The sequence below is a fragment of the Nesoenas mayeri genome (genome assembly GCF_963082525.1).
Source record: "Nesoenas mayeri genome assembly, chromosome: 4".
NCBI classification, from domain to species: Eukaryota; Metazoa; Chordata; class Aves; order Columbiformes; family Columbidae; genus Nesoenas; species Nesoenas mayeri.
The window spans coordinates 7,666,392-7,679,342 of NC_137540.1; positions in this window are offsets into that span (position 1 = coordinate 7,666,392).

The following is a 12,951-nucleotide window of genomic DNA, read 5'->3' on the forward strand; positions in this document are numbered from 1 at the left end:
GCTTTTGGGGTTTTTAGAATTCTGCCAGGAAGGTCTGGGATGTTGTCATTTGGTTACCAGGTCTGTAGTCTAATGATGAGAAAGTGTGTTGAAAGGCTCTTACTTCTTGTCCAAAACAGTTATGCACTTGAGTAACTTTGCAGAGTCAGTTCTGATTTATGTTGGTATAAACAGTAAGAATATTGAGCCTAAGGTGTCTGAATTACCATAAATATAATGCTCTGTTATGTTGAGAGTTGTCACTTATTCATCTTCTGAAGTGATTTTTGCTAGAGGTTTTGAATTGCTGAGTCTGTTTTCTAATCACATCGGTTCTGAATTCATGGTGAACTTGTAAAATAGGCATTTTCACAGGTTAGTTGCAGCCAGTAGCAATGAAGATGCCTTCTCTTGTGTGAATGACAACAAGGCTGCTTCCATGCAAAGAGAAGTGGTTGAGGAGGGCTGGCATACTAAACTGTGTTCAGCATAGGGCAACCACTCGGATGAACCATTAGTATTTGGTAGATTCTATTGTAAATTTAGTATAATTTAATTGAATTAACGCTATTAAAGGCATCTAGTTTGGATTCCCTGATCTTTCACAGTTCATCATTGATATTGTGTATTTTGATGGGAAGAGAGTCCAGCTATAAAGGCCCTGATTCAGTAAAGCATTTTATCTCCATGAGAGCTGGACAGTAAAATGACTTTGATCCCTGCACTTTGATTATCTCTGGTGAAATATGTTTGTGTGCTTAAAATCCATGTTGTGTTGAATGACAGTCAACATTTAGTTGGAAGTTTTCCTGCTCAAAGGAAATAAAGCTTTGTAACTTCACATCTTGCCTAAACAGACTCCTTACAATTTAGTTTCTTATTCTGTCCTGTGTTTTGTTTGCTTTACTTTCCTTCAGTGTAAGGATCTAATTTTAAATTTGATAGTGTTCTTTACAGAATAAGATAGGAAAATCAAGCTGATAGGTTTTTGTAATCAGGGTGTTTTGAGTTTTAAATGTTACCTAAACTCAAAATATTTAGTGTAAAACCTTGAGACGGGATTTCAACACAAATATAATATATTTGGTTTATTTGTATGTTTATAAACCTATTGATATATAAAATAAAATAAGATCCCTGGTGTCCCACTTGTTGTAAAAGAAGGAAACACAAAATTCTGGTTTCAGTTAACTCACGTCATATTTGTTGATAGCTCCATTGGTTTCATAGAGCTGCAGTGTGTTGGTGCAGCATATGCAGATATCATGGGTTTTTCTTTCACCACTCAGCAAATCTATACTGATGAGGATTATCTTCTGCAGCTCATGGGTATATCCCAGCTTGAATACGGTAAGTTTTTATTTATTATTTTAGTTATACATTCCCATAAACTGGTAGGAACCATATTCTCCTTTTGCACACATTTAAATGGCCCTGTTACAAATGTTGCTACTTGTTTGTCTAGAAATATTATCCATGGCTTCACAGTAAGTTTTCAAACTGATCTTCAAGATTTTATTGTCAGACTTTACAGGCGGATCATTTCAAGTCAGGTGGTTGAATCCTGGAGGATTCTCGGTTTTTTCTGGCTGAACTTTTTTTCAAGTATGCAAAACCAAAAACCCCAAAACTTTTAAATTATTAGACTTTCTGGGTATGTAGCTAATGTAGTATTGATCTCAAATCCTACTGGTATACTCTGACTTTAAAAAATGAAATTGATGTGTGTTATATTAAGCTGTAAAAGAGGAATTCAGAAATGTAGAGGGAAAAGGCTTGGCAGGTCCAAAGTGCTAAAACTATTGGGCAGTTCTAAAGAGCAAGGGAGAAAATGAGTTTGTTTAGTTTAGTAAATCCTGACTTTACTGAAATTGACATTTCAATTCTCTAAAGCCATATTTTCATCGTAAACAAATGAGGAATGATTCATGCTCATTCATTATGAACATAGGCAGTGTAATGGTTCCTAGTCATAGGAATGTATGACACGTCTCATTTTAAGTGTCTTTTACAGTCACTTGCAGCTTTGCAGAAGTTTATCTGTTCAGGCAAAAATTTTTCATTCTGGTAATCTCTTTCACAATGAGAACATTTCTAAAAAAATTATGAAAAAAGTTTAAAAATATTCAGAATAGGATTAGGGGAAGCCTCTGCTTCATCAACGTATATTGTGGTTTTGTCTTATTGGGAGTCATTTTATCTCATGTTATTTCAGGGTGATGCCTACACTGTTCAGTTAGTCTTCAGAACACACTTGGTGTTATTGCTTCATTCTGTGATAACCTGCCATCTTTATCTCTGTGCATGTGAAAAGGAAAGATGTTAGTGGCATTAGAAACCTCCCCCAGAGCCCCAGGAATGCACCCCAAACACAATCTGCGAGGGCGATAGCCTAAGTTGGCTCACGTTCCTCTGATCTTTTATTGAGACTGCTGTTTAATGCCAGTTTTGATGTGGACCAGGGACAGCCAACTTTGTGAAGACTATTCATCACGGGATTAACTTTCAGGCACTCCTCAGTACTGAGGTGGACTAGATTCAGACCAGTGAAAAGCCTTTGTCCTTTCTAACCAGCCTTAGGGGCCCTCAATATCCTGCAGCTTCAAGGCTTTGGAGCTTGACTTTTGAGGCAGATGCTGCAATAATCAACTATAAAGATGCAGAAACCCTTTTGTATTGAAACCCCGGCCACCATCACACCTTCCTCCTCAAGCCTGGGTGTTAGAACCAAAATATCTTCTCCCTGCCTACTTTCTTTTTTGGAGGGGATGGTTTTGACTCTTTTGTTCTATTAGATAGAAGCAGAAGCTAAACCAAAGCCTAGGAAGATTTTCCACACTCCATAGTTCAAGACACTGTAGTCTAGCAGCTGCCTTTTTTACAGGTAAGAAGTTAGGATATGTCTCAAAGATTAATTTTAAGAACATCTGAGTCCTAGACCCTTGTTTTTGCTCACACTCACTGCTGCATGATGCTCTTACCTCTCCAGTCATCCAGCTTTATACTGCATGCTACAGTTCACAGACAGCCTTGTCCGTGTAACCCCTAATCTGGTCCCATCAGCCTGACCCTTGCCATGTGCTTATTATGGGTTATGGGATCCTGTCTGCCAGCCAATTTCCAGTTCGTGGCCATATTTATCTTACCTGCATGGCCTTTATCCAAACCAATTTGGAATGGTTTTAAAAGTAAGTCAAAGACACCATGTAAGGGAATTTCTCACTTTTATGTGAGCAGCTACTGGAAAGAGAGCAGCTGGAGTCCTGGTTAGTTAATAAGCCCCCTAGGTACTAATATGATGCAAACAATGAGAAGAATACTTTAACGTATAAAAGAATTATCTAATAATGCCTATATAAAAAAGAGATTTATTTAAAAACCAACAGTTTAACAGCCTTGTAGTTTCATGACCCAGTAATTTTTGTGCAGCTCTGGGCGTTTTATTGATTAAAACCCAACAAGTTTTATGTGCTGTATTCAGCCTACAGAACATTGTGCACATTTAATGGACATGATCTTTGCTAATATTGATTGCACAAAACAATACCTTTGAGTGTGCTGTAATAAATGGAGAGGATGCACAGCTGATATTTCATTAGTCTACTAACAGTAGCTAGTCATTATGTAAGAGCAGTGAAAGTGTGTTATATATGCTTATCCTTTTTCTCTCAAGAAATAAATAGAAATATTTAGGCTAAGATTTTAATGGCCATCTTGCTCTTTACTTGTTTGCAAAAGAAAGTGGGTCCCAGCGCTGTGCAGCTTTTGTGCAGTGTGTGCACCTGCAAATAGTAAGAGTTAAGAAGAAGAAATATGTATTTTAAATGGCTCTTGAAAAGTAACCATTTAAAAAAAGAAATTAATAAACTAAATACAGCCAGATGCTGAACATCTCACTGGAGACCAAAATCACTAATAATTATGAGAGATCCAAAGATCCCTACAGCATTTGTATGAAACAGTAATAGAGTTCAAACTTATTTCCGCTGGCCTTAGTGTTGCTCATTAAAGGTTTTAGCAGAGACCTGGATACAGTTGCATTCAAGTGAGGTGTTTGGAATTAAAATACAGATAAAAGGAATAAGGTTAATCCAGGTCAAGGGAACAGACCAAAACTGAGATTGCATAAGATTGTAGTATCTTTCCTCATTTCTCCAATGGTCAATAGCAGTTAGGTTTAAGTAACACTCATCTCTGCAAAATCTCTTAAATGAGAGCCCAAAAATGGTACTAACTGTCTATTTTTTGGCTTTGTCAGTATCTTTAATCACTATACAATGATTCTTGACCTCTAAGAGGATATTGTTTGCCTAAACCCAGAAATGTGCTAAATACCACCTCCAAGAGAGGGAGATATATAACAAGGCACCCCCTACTGTTTATTATATGTTGTAATCATAGTAGTTCTTTTCTCATACCTAATAATGCTTATCAATTGTAGTAAGTGAGCACATCAAAACACATTGTGAGCCCATATTTATAATAGTGAACAAAACATAACCCCAGAGCTGAACACTACGAATTTCTGAGGCAGTTGGATCTGGATCTAATGTATCTTGTGGTGGGATATAATAATAAACCAAACCTGAAGTCTTCATCCAGCCAGAGGTTCCCCACTCTTCTTCTGTATCCCATATAACATTCCCTCAAAATGCAAATTCAGAGCTTTGTGGCTGAGGATGCTGCTATGATATAAAGTGGTAGCAAGCAATCAGGAGCATTTGGTTCTGCTCCTCACTCCACTGCTCATGGGGTGAAATCAGGCAAATAACTCAACAGGTCTTTGCAAGCTTCCTCCCCACTTGAAGAAAAAAGGAGATGGAAAGAAAGAGAGAAAGAGCAGAGCACAGGAATTCTTACATACATTGTAATATTTCTCAGTGTGGCATGTTTTTTGATCTTTGAAAGAAATTCTCAGGGAAGGCCTATTCTTATAAACAAAGCTAACATTAAAATTGTGGGTCTTGGAATCAAACTGACTTAGATTTGCATTTCTTGCTGCTCCAGAGACAGATTAAGACCTGTTTGAACTGGATGCAATTTTAGCACATTTGTTAGTGTTGACTCATTTTACACCTTATCCGAATTTAACCTAATTCTCACATAATTGCATGCAAAGAGTGAGTGCTGTACACCCTAACTCACTCAATATTTTATTTTTTCATGATGTTAACTAAACTTTCTGGGTAAAACTCAGCCCTTTGTCTAGATCCTGTTCAACATAGAGTCCAAGTTAAATCCTGAAACAGTTGAAATGTACTAACCTTCTGTGTAGAGGTGAGTTCACCCTCTGTTTATGTGTGTAATGATAAGCAGATCCAGGTCTAAGATTTTAGAAATTCTTCACAGAACAGAAGTACAGAAGCTCCCCATCAGGAGCCTTCAATAAGCAAAATACAGGTATGTTTGCCTCAGTGTGTATTTTAGGATGAAGGGAGCATTAGAAGCATTTGAATGTATCGGTGCGAGGTCTTCTGATCTACAATAACACAAGGCACGCAGTGTGAAGTCTGGTTTAAGAGTCTCTTCAATTAAAGATCTCAACCCAACCACAAGTGTGTAAGCTGGGGTATGTGAGTGTGCTGTATACCACCCAGCTTGCTATGAGCAAAAGAGAGAAGGATAGCTGGGTTCTTTAAACAGTTAGACCTAACAAATGACGCATTTTGAAGTCTTAGGAAAGAATGTGTGCTAGAGTGCACTAATACTGGCAAACAACAGAAGAGAAATGGATATGGCCAAAAGTTGGCAGATCTTCTCTTGGAATGTAAAGGGAGGGGGGAAAAAGAAGCCAAGAATAAAAAGGCTAGGTGTTATTCTTTCCACATGTGTTTATAGAAAAGGGATAAAATTCATGTTTTACCTTTTTCCAGTTTAATGTGTATTTTTTTTTCTGGTTTGGTTTTTGATACTTTTTTTCACCCTCCATTGTTCTATTACAGGGCATTCAGCCTTATGTTTAAATGGCTTTGTAACCCAGGTAGTATCACTCTGCTTTCCATCAAAATCAAAGGGTCATATGTAGTACACTACTAAGCATTTGCATCTATCCTGCAGGCTGTGCATAGGTAACAAGCATCCACTGTCTGCTTCTTCAAAAACATTAAAGCCAAACAAATGCCCATAAGGATGGGAAACATCTTAAATGGCAGTATCTGGCAGGCATCAAATATCCTCATAATGAAAATAAGAATGAAATACAGAGTTTAATTGTTCTGCAGGTGGTCTAGAAGAGGCAGGGGAAATTGAGAGACAGTGGTTAAAGACAATGGTTCATCACAACAGACCTTCCTGAAGACAAATCTAGATTATCTTTCATAGGCATAAATTCACATAAGCTCTTCTTTATAGACATCTACTTCAATTATTTCCATGCGTGAAACTGCCATTTCTGCTATAATGTTTTGTGATTCTTTGTATGCATCTGTGTTTCTGTCTTCACATTAGTACATAGTGAATTAGTTTAATGTTTTAATAGAACAGATTATGCTATTGTACTAATGGACAATGGATATATCTTAGAAATATCACAAAGCTGAATGTCTTGTTCAGAGGAACTAAGCTCTTTTCGAGGGTACAGAGTCTTATTATTGCCCCAGCTTGTGAATGAACGCAGTCTGTGCTACCTCTGTGGGTTCAGTAGCTCTTGACAGTGTGGTGATTGAGCCATTCTGCAACCTTTTTCACATTGGATTGTCCTTTATGTATGTGCCTACCGTCGCACTCAAGCTAATAGAGAATGTAGATCAAACATCACAGAATCACAGAATGATTAGGGTTGGAAGTGACCTCTGGAGATCTTCTAGTCCAACCCACCTGCTAAAGTAGGTTCACCTAGAGCAGATCGCACAGGAATGCATCCAGGCGGGTTTTGAATGTCTCCAGAAAAGGAGACTCTACAACCTCTCTGGGCAGCCTGTTCCAGTGCTCTGACACCTCAAAGTAAAGTTTTTCCTCATACTCATATGGAACCTCCTGTGCTTCAGTCTGTGCCTGTTGCCCCTCAGCCTGTGGTTGGATGCCACTGAAAAAAGTCTGGTCCCATCCTCTTGACATCCACCCTTGAGGTATTTATAAACATTGATGTGATGCCCTCTCAGATTCTCTTCTCCAGGCTGAAAACACAGGGTTCTCTCAATCTCTCCTCATAAGAAAGATGCTCCAGACCCCTAATCATCTTTGTAGGCCACTGCTGGACTCTCTCCAGTACTTCCTTGTCCTTCTTAAAGTGTGGAGCCCAGAACTGGATGCAGTACTCCAGATGCAGCCTCACCAGGGCAGACTAGAGGGGAAGGATAACCTCCAGTGACATGCTGGTCACACTCTTAATGCACTCCAGGATACTGTTTGCCTTCTTGGCCACAAGGGCACATTGTTGACTCATGGTCAACGAACTATCCATACCCTTTTGTAGGTTACCTATCTGAACTGTATTTACTTACCATATGCTATCTTTGAGTGACCGCCTAGCCCCATTGAAACACACAGATTTATGTAGGAAGACCATTTGTTTTCATCACCACCATGGCTAAGAAGCAATATCAATTGACACTTTCTCAAATAAGAGCTCCCGATATTCCCAGAATTTTAACATTTTCTGTCCTATCAGCTGAAAAAGACACAGCAGTACATTGCTTCTGTATTTCAGATGTTAGTGGCATCCATCTACTGGTACTCTGAGCTATAGGATACGTTTTTCTTTAAAATGCTATAAGGTAAATAGAATTGTGAGTGTATGATTTGTCTTCTTGGCTGCTGGATAGAGAAGTGACAGTAAGTTTGTGGTAGTATCTCCCTCTTGCTGAAGATATATATAATCACAGTTCCGAAACCTGAAAGGTAAATGTATGTAAGATTTTTAGTCACAGCTCCAATCCTGCAGGGTATGAGACTTTGAGCTTTTCTTTTTTTTTTTTTTTCTATTTTTTTTTTCTTCAGGGCTTTCTGAAAATATTCTTCCTGCAGAACTTTGCAGATTGCAAGGGTTTTGCTGAGCTTCAGAGAAGAATCATGTGAACGTATAGGATCATATTAATAGCTGTCAAGGTTCCCTTTAAGTATCTTGTGAATGCCACGAGAGCCCTTGGTTTTTTTTAGATTTTAAGTGTTTGCCTTCATTAAAATTTCTTCCTGTACTTTGAAACTCCATTTTTTTTTTCTTGGGGAATGTTTTGGGGTCTAATTTTTAATCAGACTTCTAGCTGAGGGCATGCCCCAAATGTGGGAGCAGAGAAAAGCCTCAAAAAAAGCAAAATGAATGAGTAAATGTTGGATATATAGTAGAACACTCACAAAATCCCAACAAATAAAAATCTATTTATTAGTTAGCAAAGTTGATCAATTGAAAATTATTAAATGCTGCATTTAAAACTGTCTGACCAACATTAATTCAACTACTTTTTTTTTAATGTGCATTACATTGATTTTCTTTGCTCCTATGGATTTTTAGTTCACTTATGAACAAAACTATTTAGAATAGATTTACACTAAAAAATTATTTTGGCGCTCAAGCTTGATTGTATTTTACCAGCAAAATCCCTATTGCAGATTTGGAGAAAGGAAGCATTAAATTAATTTAAACAGTATCTTAGAAAGTATTAACCCATTTGCAGATAGAGCTTGGATTTGAAAGCTGTGTTCAAAGGTGCTTCCTTCGCACCACTAACACCATTGTGTAAACTATTAGCAGTGGTGTCCTGTGTTGTCTGTTTGTCCTGCTTTACTACGGCTGCTCAAGTTGCTCTAACAGGAAGCCTCAAAAAATGGAGTTGCCCCTGATACTTCACCTGACTCCAACCCTGTCTGCCCATTTGGCTTTGCTTTTGGTAGGGTAATGAGGCTTTTGTAGAACCTGTTCACATCTGAGTTGCAGAAGTTAAACACAATGCGTTTAGGAAAGGAGAGAGTTCCAGCTCGAACTGTGAGTTTCCTGACTTCTGATTAAAACCAGATGATCTGTACTGTTATAACATAGAGTTTTATGGGTGAATACAGCAATATTTTATTTCACAAATGTGTGCTTTACAGCGAATCTAGTGGGAATTGTAAAGTAGTACCTGACAATATCAATGTTTGAATGTCCCAGTGTAGCATATTAAAACAATAGCAATTCTTCGCTTATGCCACAGCTGAGGTGCAAATCCATATGCTGATATCCTCTGTAAAATGTGTCAGGTGGAAGAAAGAAACACAGTCCCTCAAGACAATATTTCAGGGCCAAATGCAGTGTCGTATGGGATGTATTTACAGATCAGTTTCTTGGGGCTATGAAAAATAAATGTAAAAATTCTTGCAGAAGTCTGTCAGCATTTATTGCTTTGCATTATGTATAATTTTGTCCATTTATGGCAGAAAGAAACACCACAGTGTGTCATACAGACTTTTCTATGCTACATGTTAAATGTTGCGTCAGTGTGGGATTTTGAAGAAAATCTTGCCTAGCTCAACATTTGTTTTCTTGGAAAGAATTAATTGCACATCCACAATGTTCTCCAATAGGAAAATCCCATGTAAAGCACTTCTTTTTTAAAAAAAACACTTTTTTTTCTATTTTTTTCCCCATCTCCCTGCTCTGGGAAGGTATCGAGCCATGTAGCAAGAGCCTTGAGAGATGCACTCCCAGCCAATAAATGATGGAGCTGTCCTGGCAGCTGTCAGTCCAGTTGCCATTCCTTTGCCTGACCTGTTCATACCAGTTCCAGACCCAGTGGCTAACACAGGAAACAAGGAGGCTTTGGTTGCATCAAGCCTTCTTAAGCTTGGTGCCTCAAGTTTTCACCCTATATTGCATTTTATAGCAGAGGGAACTCTTGCCTTTGTGGTAAGGCAAGGGGTGGACCTACTGTACAAAGAGGGGTCAGAGTGCCATGAGGTGTGGTTTGTGGCTGAAACAGCTCTGCTGGCAAAAGTTCCTCATGTAAATGCATATAAACAAACTGAAGTTTCCTTTAATTGGGGATGGCTGTGCAAACTTGTTTTTTTCTGTCACCTTTCCTTTTTGCTCTTTTACAGGAGCCACTCCCTCTGCTTTCATTGATATTTCCCCAAACCCACTATGGGCATATGAAGGCAGATTTCAAACCCACGAACAGGGTAACATGTAAGCGGCAGATTTAAGAGCCATAGTGTTTACTCCGAAATATTGGAGGAAAAGAGCTGACACAAAACATCAAACACCTTTTTTCTTCAGGAATGAGAGTCCAGACAAACCACCACCATGAAGTGTCTTCCTCATTTCAGAGTTACAGCACTCAAAATGTTGCAGTTTTTTACCTGTAAAACTCAGTTTATAAACTAGGCATTGTTCCACTTTACAGCTGATATGGCTGAGATGGTAAGTGCTACAATGGGTTGGTGCCTTCAACCTGTCTCTGATTTCTGTGCTAGGGAGTTTGTCTATAGGGAGTGCAAATGAAGGCATTATATGGATGAAAGTCTGGATCATCCTGGGCAAGGTCCATCACTGTAACCTTTTGATCTATGGGGAAAAAACCCGTCCTCTTACGTTAGATCTATTTGGTGTTTGTGAAGACATATGGAGTGAGAATACTGGAAACCACATGCCTGCATTTATCTGAAGGTTGGGGATTACCTTCCTGACGGGTGAGAACGAAGTTGTCTCAAATCTCATTCAAATGTTTCCTTTGTTTCAGTATATCTTGGAAGAGAGACAAATTATAGCAAGTATGTAATTTTGACATGAAAAACAGCCCAAAAGGGCCCAAAATGAAACCACAAATTCCCTTCAGCTAGGCACAGAGACTGAGCATGACTCTCTTGCAAATCTGCTCTCCCATGTTGAAATTCCAAAGGTTGGTCTCTCTCCTTCTTTTTCCATTTTTAATTGGAAAAAAGGATCATTGCTACCCCACCTCATTAACTCTGCCAATTTCCAGTGGTATTAAATCTCTCTTACTAGTAGCTTAAAACAACCCTTTTATATAATTTTAAATGTATACCAATGTCAGTTTGTTGAAGGTCTTGCATCCAGCTGTCAAGTTGGGAGTGGTGGTAAAAGCAGCATGTTGAGGAGGGGATCTTCACGTTTTGTCAAACTCTTTCTGACTTTAACCTTAGCAGACAAAATATGGCCTAAAAGACTGCATGAACCAGTGTAATCCAGCAACTTTCTGATCTCGTCCCAAGTTTGCCACTTAACTGCTCTTTGATGTTGGGCAATGCGATGCTTTATCTGTGTCTCTTGAGACAGCCAGTTCTTTGGGTTTGTGGGACTATGCTCCTGAGCAAAGCCTAACTATGTTGTGCCCTGCAGGTCTGTGCCCAGAGATTTGCCCAGGTCTGCCTGAGCCAGGGCCAGTGCAAGGTCCCCATGTTGGTACAGCAGACTGGGTCAAGGTCCCCATGTTGGTGCAGCAGACTGGGTGTGGGGCCAGGCCATGGCTCTGCTGAGTTGGGAGCAGACCTGGAGAACTGGGGTGACGGTGCTGCAACATGGTATGCATTCAGAATGCCCTAGCTGATCCACAAGTTGTAATAATAAAAATAAAATACATGGTGCTGCTATAGGATGCAGCAATAGTGATTTTCTAGAAAATAACGCTTTTTTAAAAAGTCATCTTCCACTGAAACTAGGAAAAAATATACCACTGGAATAGCTGTGAAAACTACCCATCGAAGTGATCGTTTGCACCAACTCACTAGTCCTGTTGCAAGTTCTAATGTTAAACATTAATGTATTTCAATGAGTGTCAGCTGCCAGCATATTTTTGTTAGCATATAGCTGTCACATCATTGCTCTCAAGACTAGAAAGTGATGGCAGACTGAGAAACATAGAAAGCTACTGTTATTTCGTTATCCTCTCCTTCCCCACTGAAGGTTTCTTTCCTTTACATTGCATCATTTGAACTGGAGAGCAGTGTTTTGCCTTGCTGTGGATTTACTTAAGGCAGACATTGGTGCGATGGGAATCAGTGACAGACTTTCTGCTCACAACGGTGACACCACAGCAACTTTGTGACCACTTCATTTCAGCTTTTGGCTTCTCTGGCGTCACCCTTTAGAACATGCTGGAGAAAAATAAACCAAACCCAACCATAAAGTTCCTATGTAAGCAAAGTAGGATGTTAGGTTAAACAGTCTGCTAGAGACGACTGAAAGCTCTGCATTAAGGGGAAAGTCACTTGTCAAATGGGTTGGAAATGGTGTGAGGAGGAATTTACAAAACAAGGCTGTATTTTTGTGAGTTCTGTGCAGGCCTCTGGAGGGAGGGAGGGAAAGAGGGAGGTCTCCTCTTTTATTATCTGATGAACATCAGTCCCTTTGGTCAGACTGCTAGGCGCCTCCTGGAGCTTAACCTCAGATTAACATCTGCTTCATTTCAGTGTCTGTCTGATAGTGATATCAACAAACATCATCATCTTACAGTAAAAACTGATAATTAAATCTGTGCCTGCTGACTCACTATCTATTGTGCCCTGGGGAATAATTGCAGATAGTGAAGATTTAATAGATAAAAATATTTTATATATCACTGAGTAATGAATCTGAAACTCTTGGAAGCATGATCCAGGGACTGACCACGTATAATGTGTCTCTACAGATCAAGTGCAGCCAGAGGCAGGCTGAGTTTCCTTGTGTTGGTTTAAATCTGCTGTAAATGGGTAAGTCCTGATGACCAGATTTGGACCTGTTACACCACAATGGTACCTGCAGCTCTGCCCCCTGCCTCATTTCTGCTTTGCAAAGACCTGTTGTGATGAAAAAGAAAGTACTGGAGGAAAATCACAGGTGAGCATGGTGTCACATTGCATATACATTTGCAACTAAGAGCTCTTGCACTACTTAGTAGGCAAATCTACTGTCAGGCTTTAGGTGGACAGAGGACAGACTGGCTTTTGAGCTACAAAAGTCAATTTTTCCTGACTTTCCTCTAGACTGCCCCATGGTGTCTGGTAAACAGCCTCTTGACCTAATGGGGCTGCACCTCCTACCAGCGATGAGGAGGAAGAAAC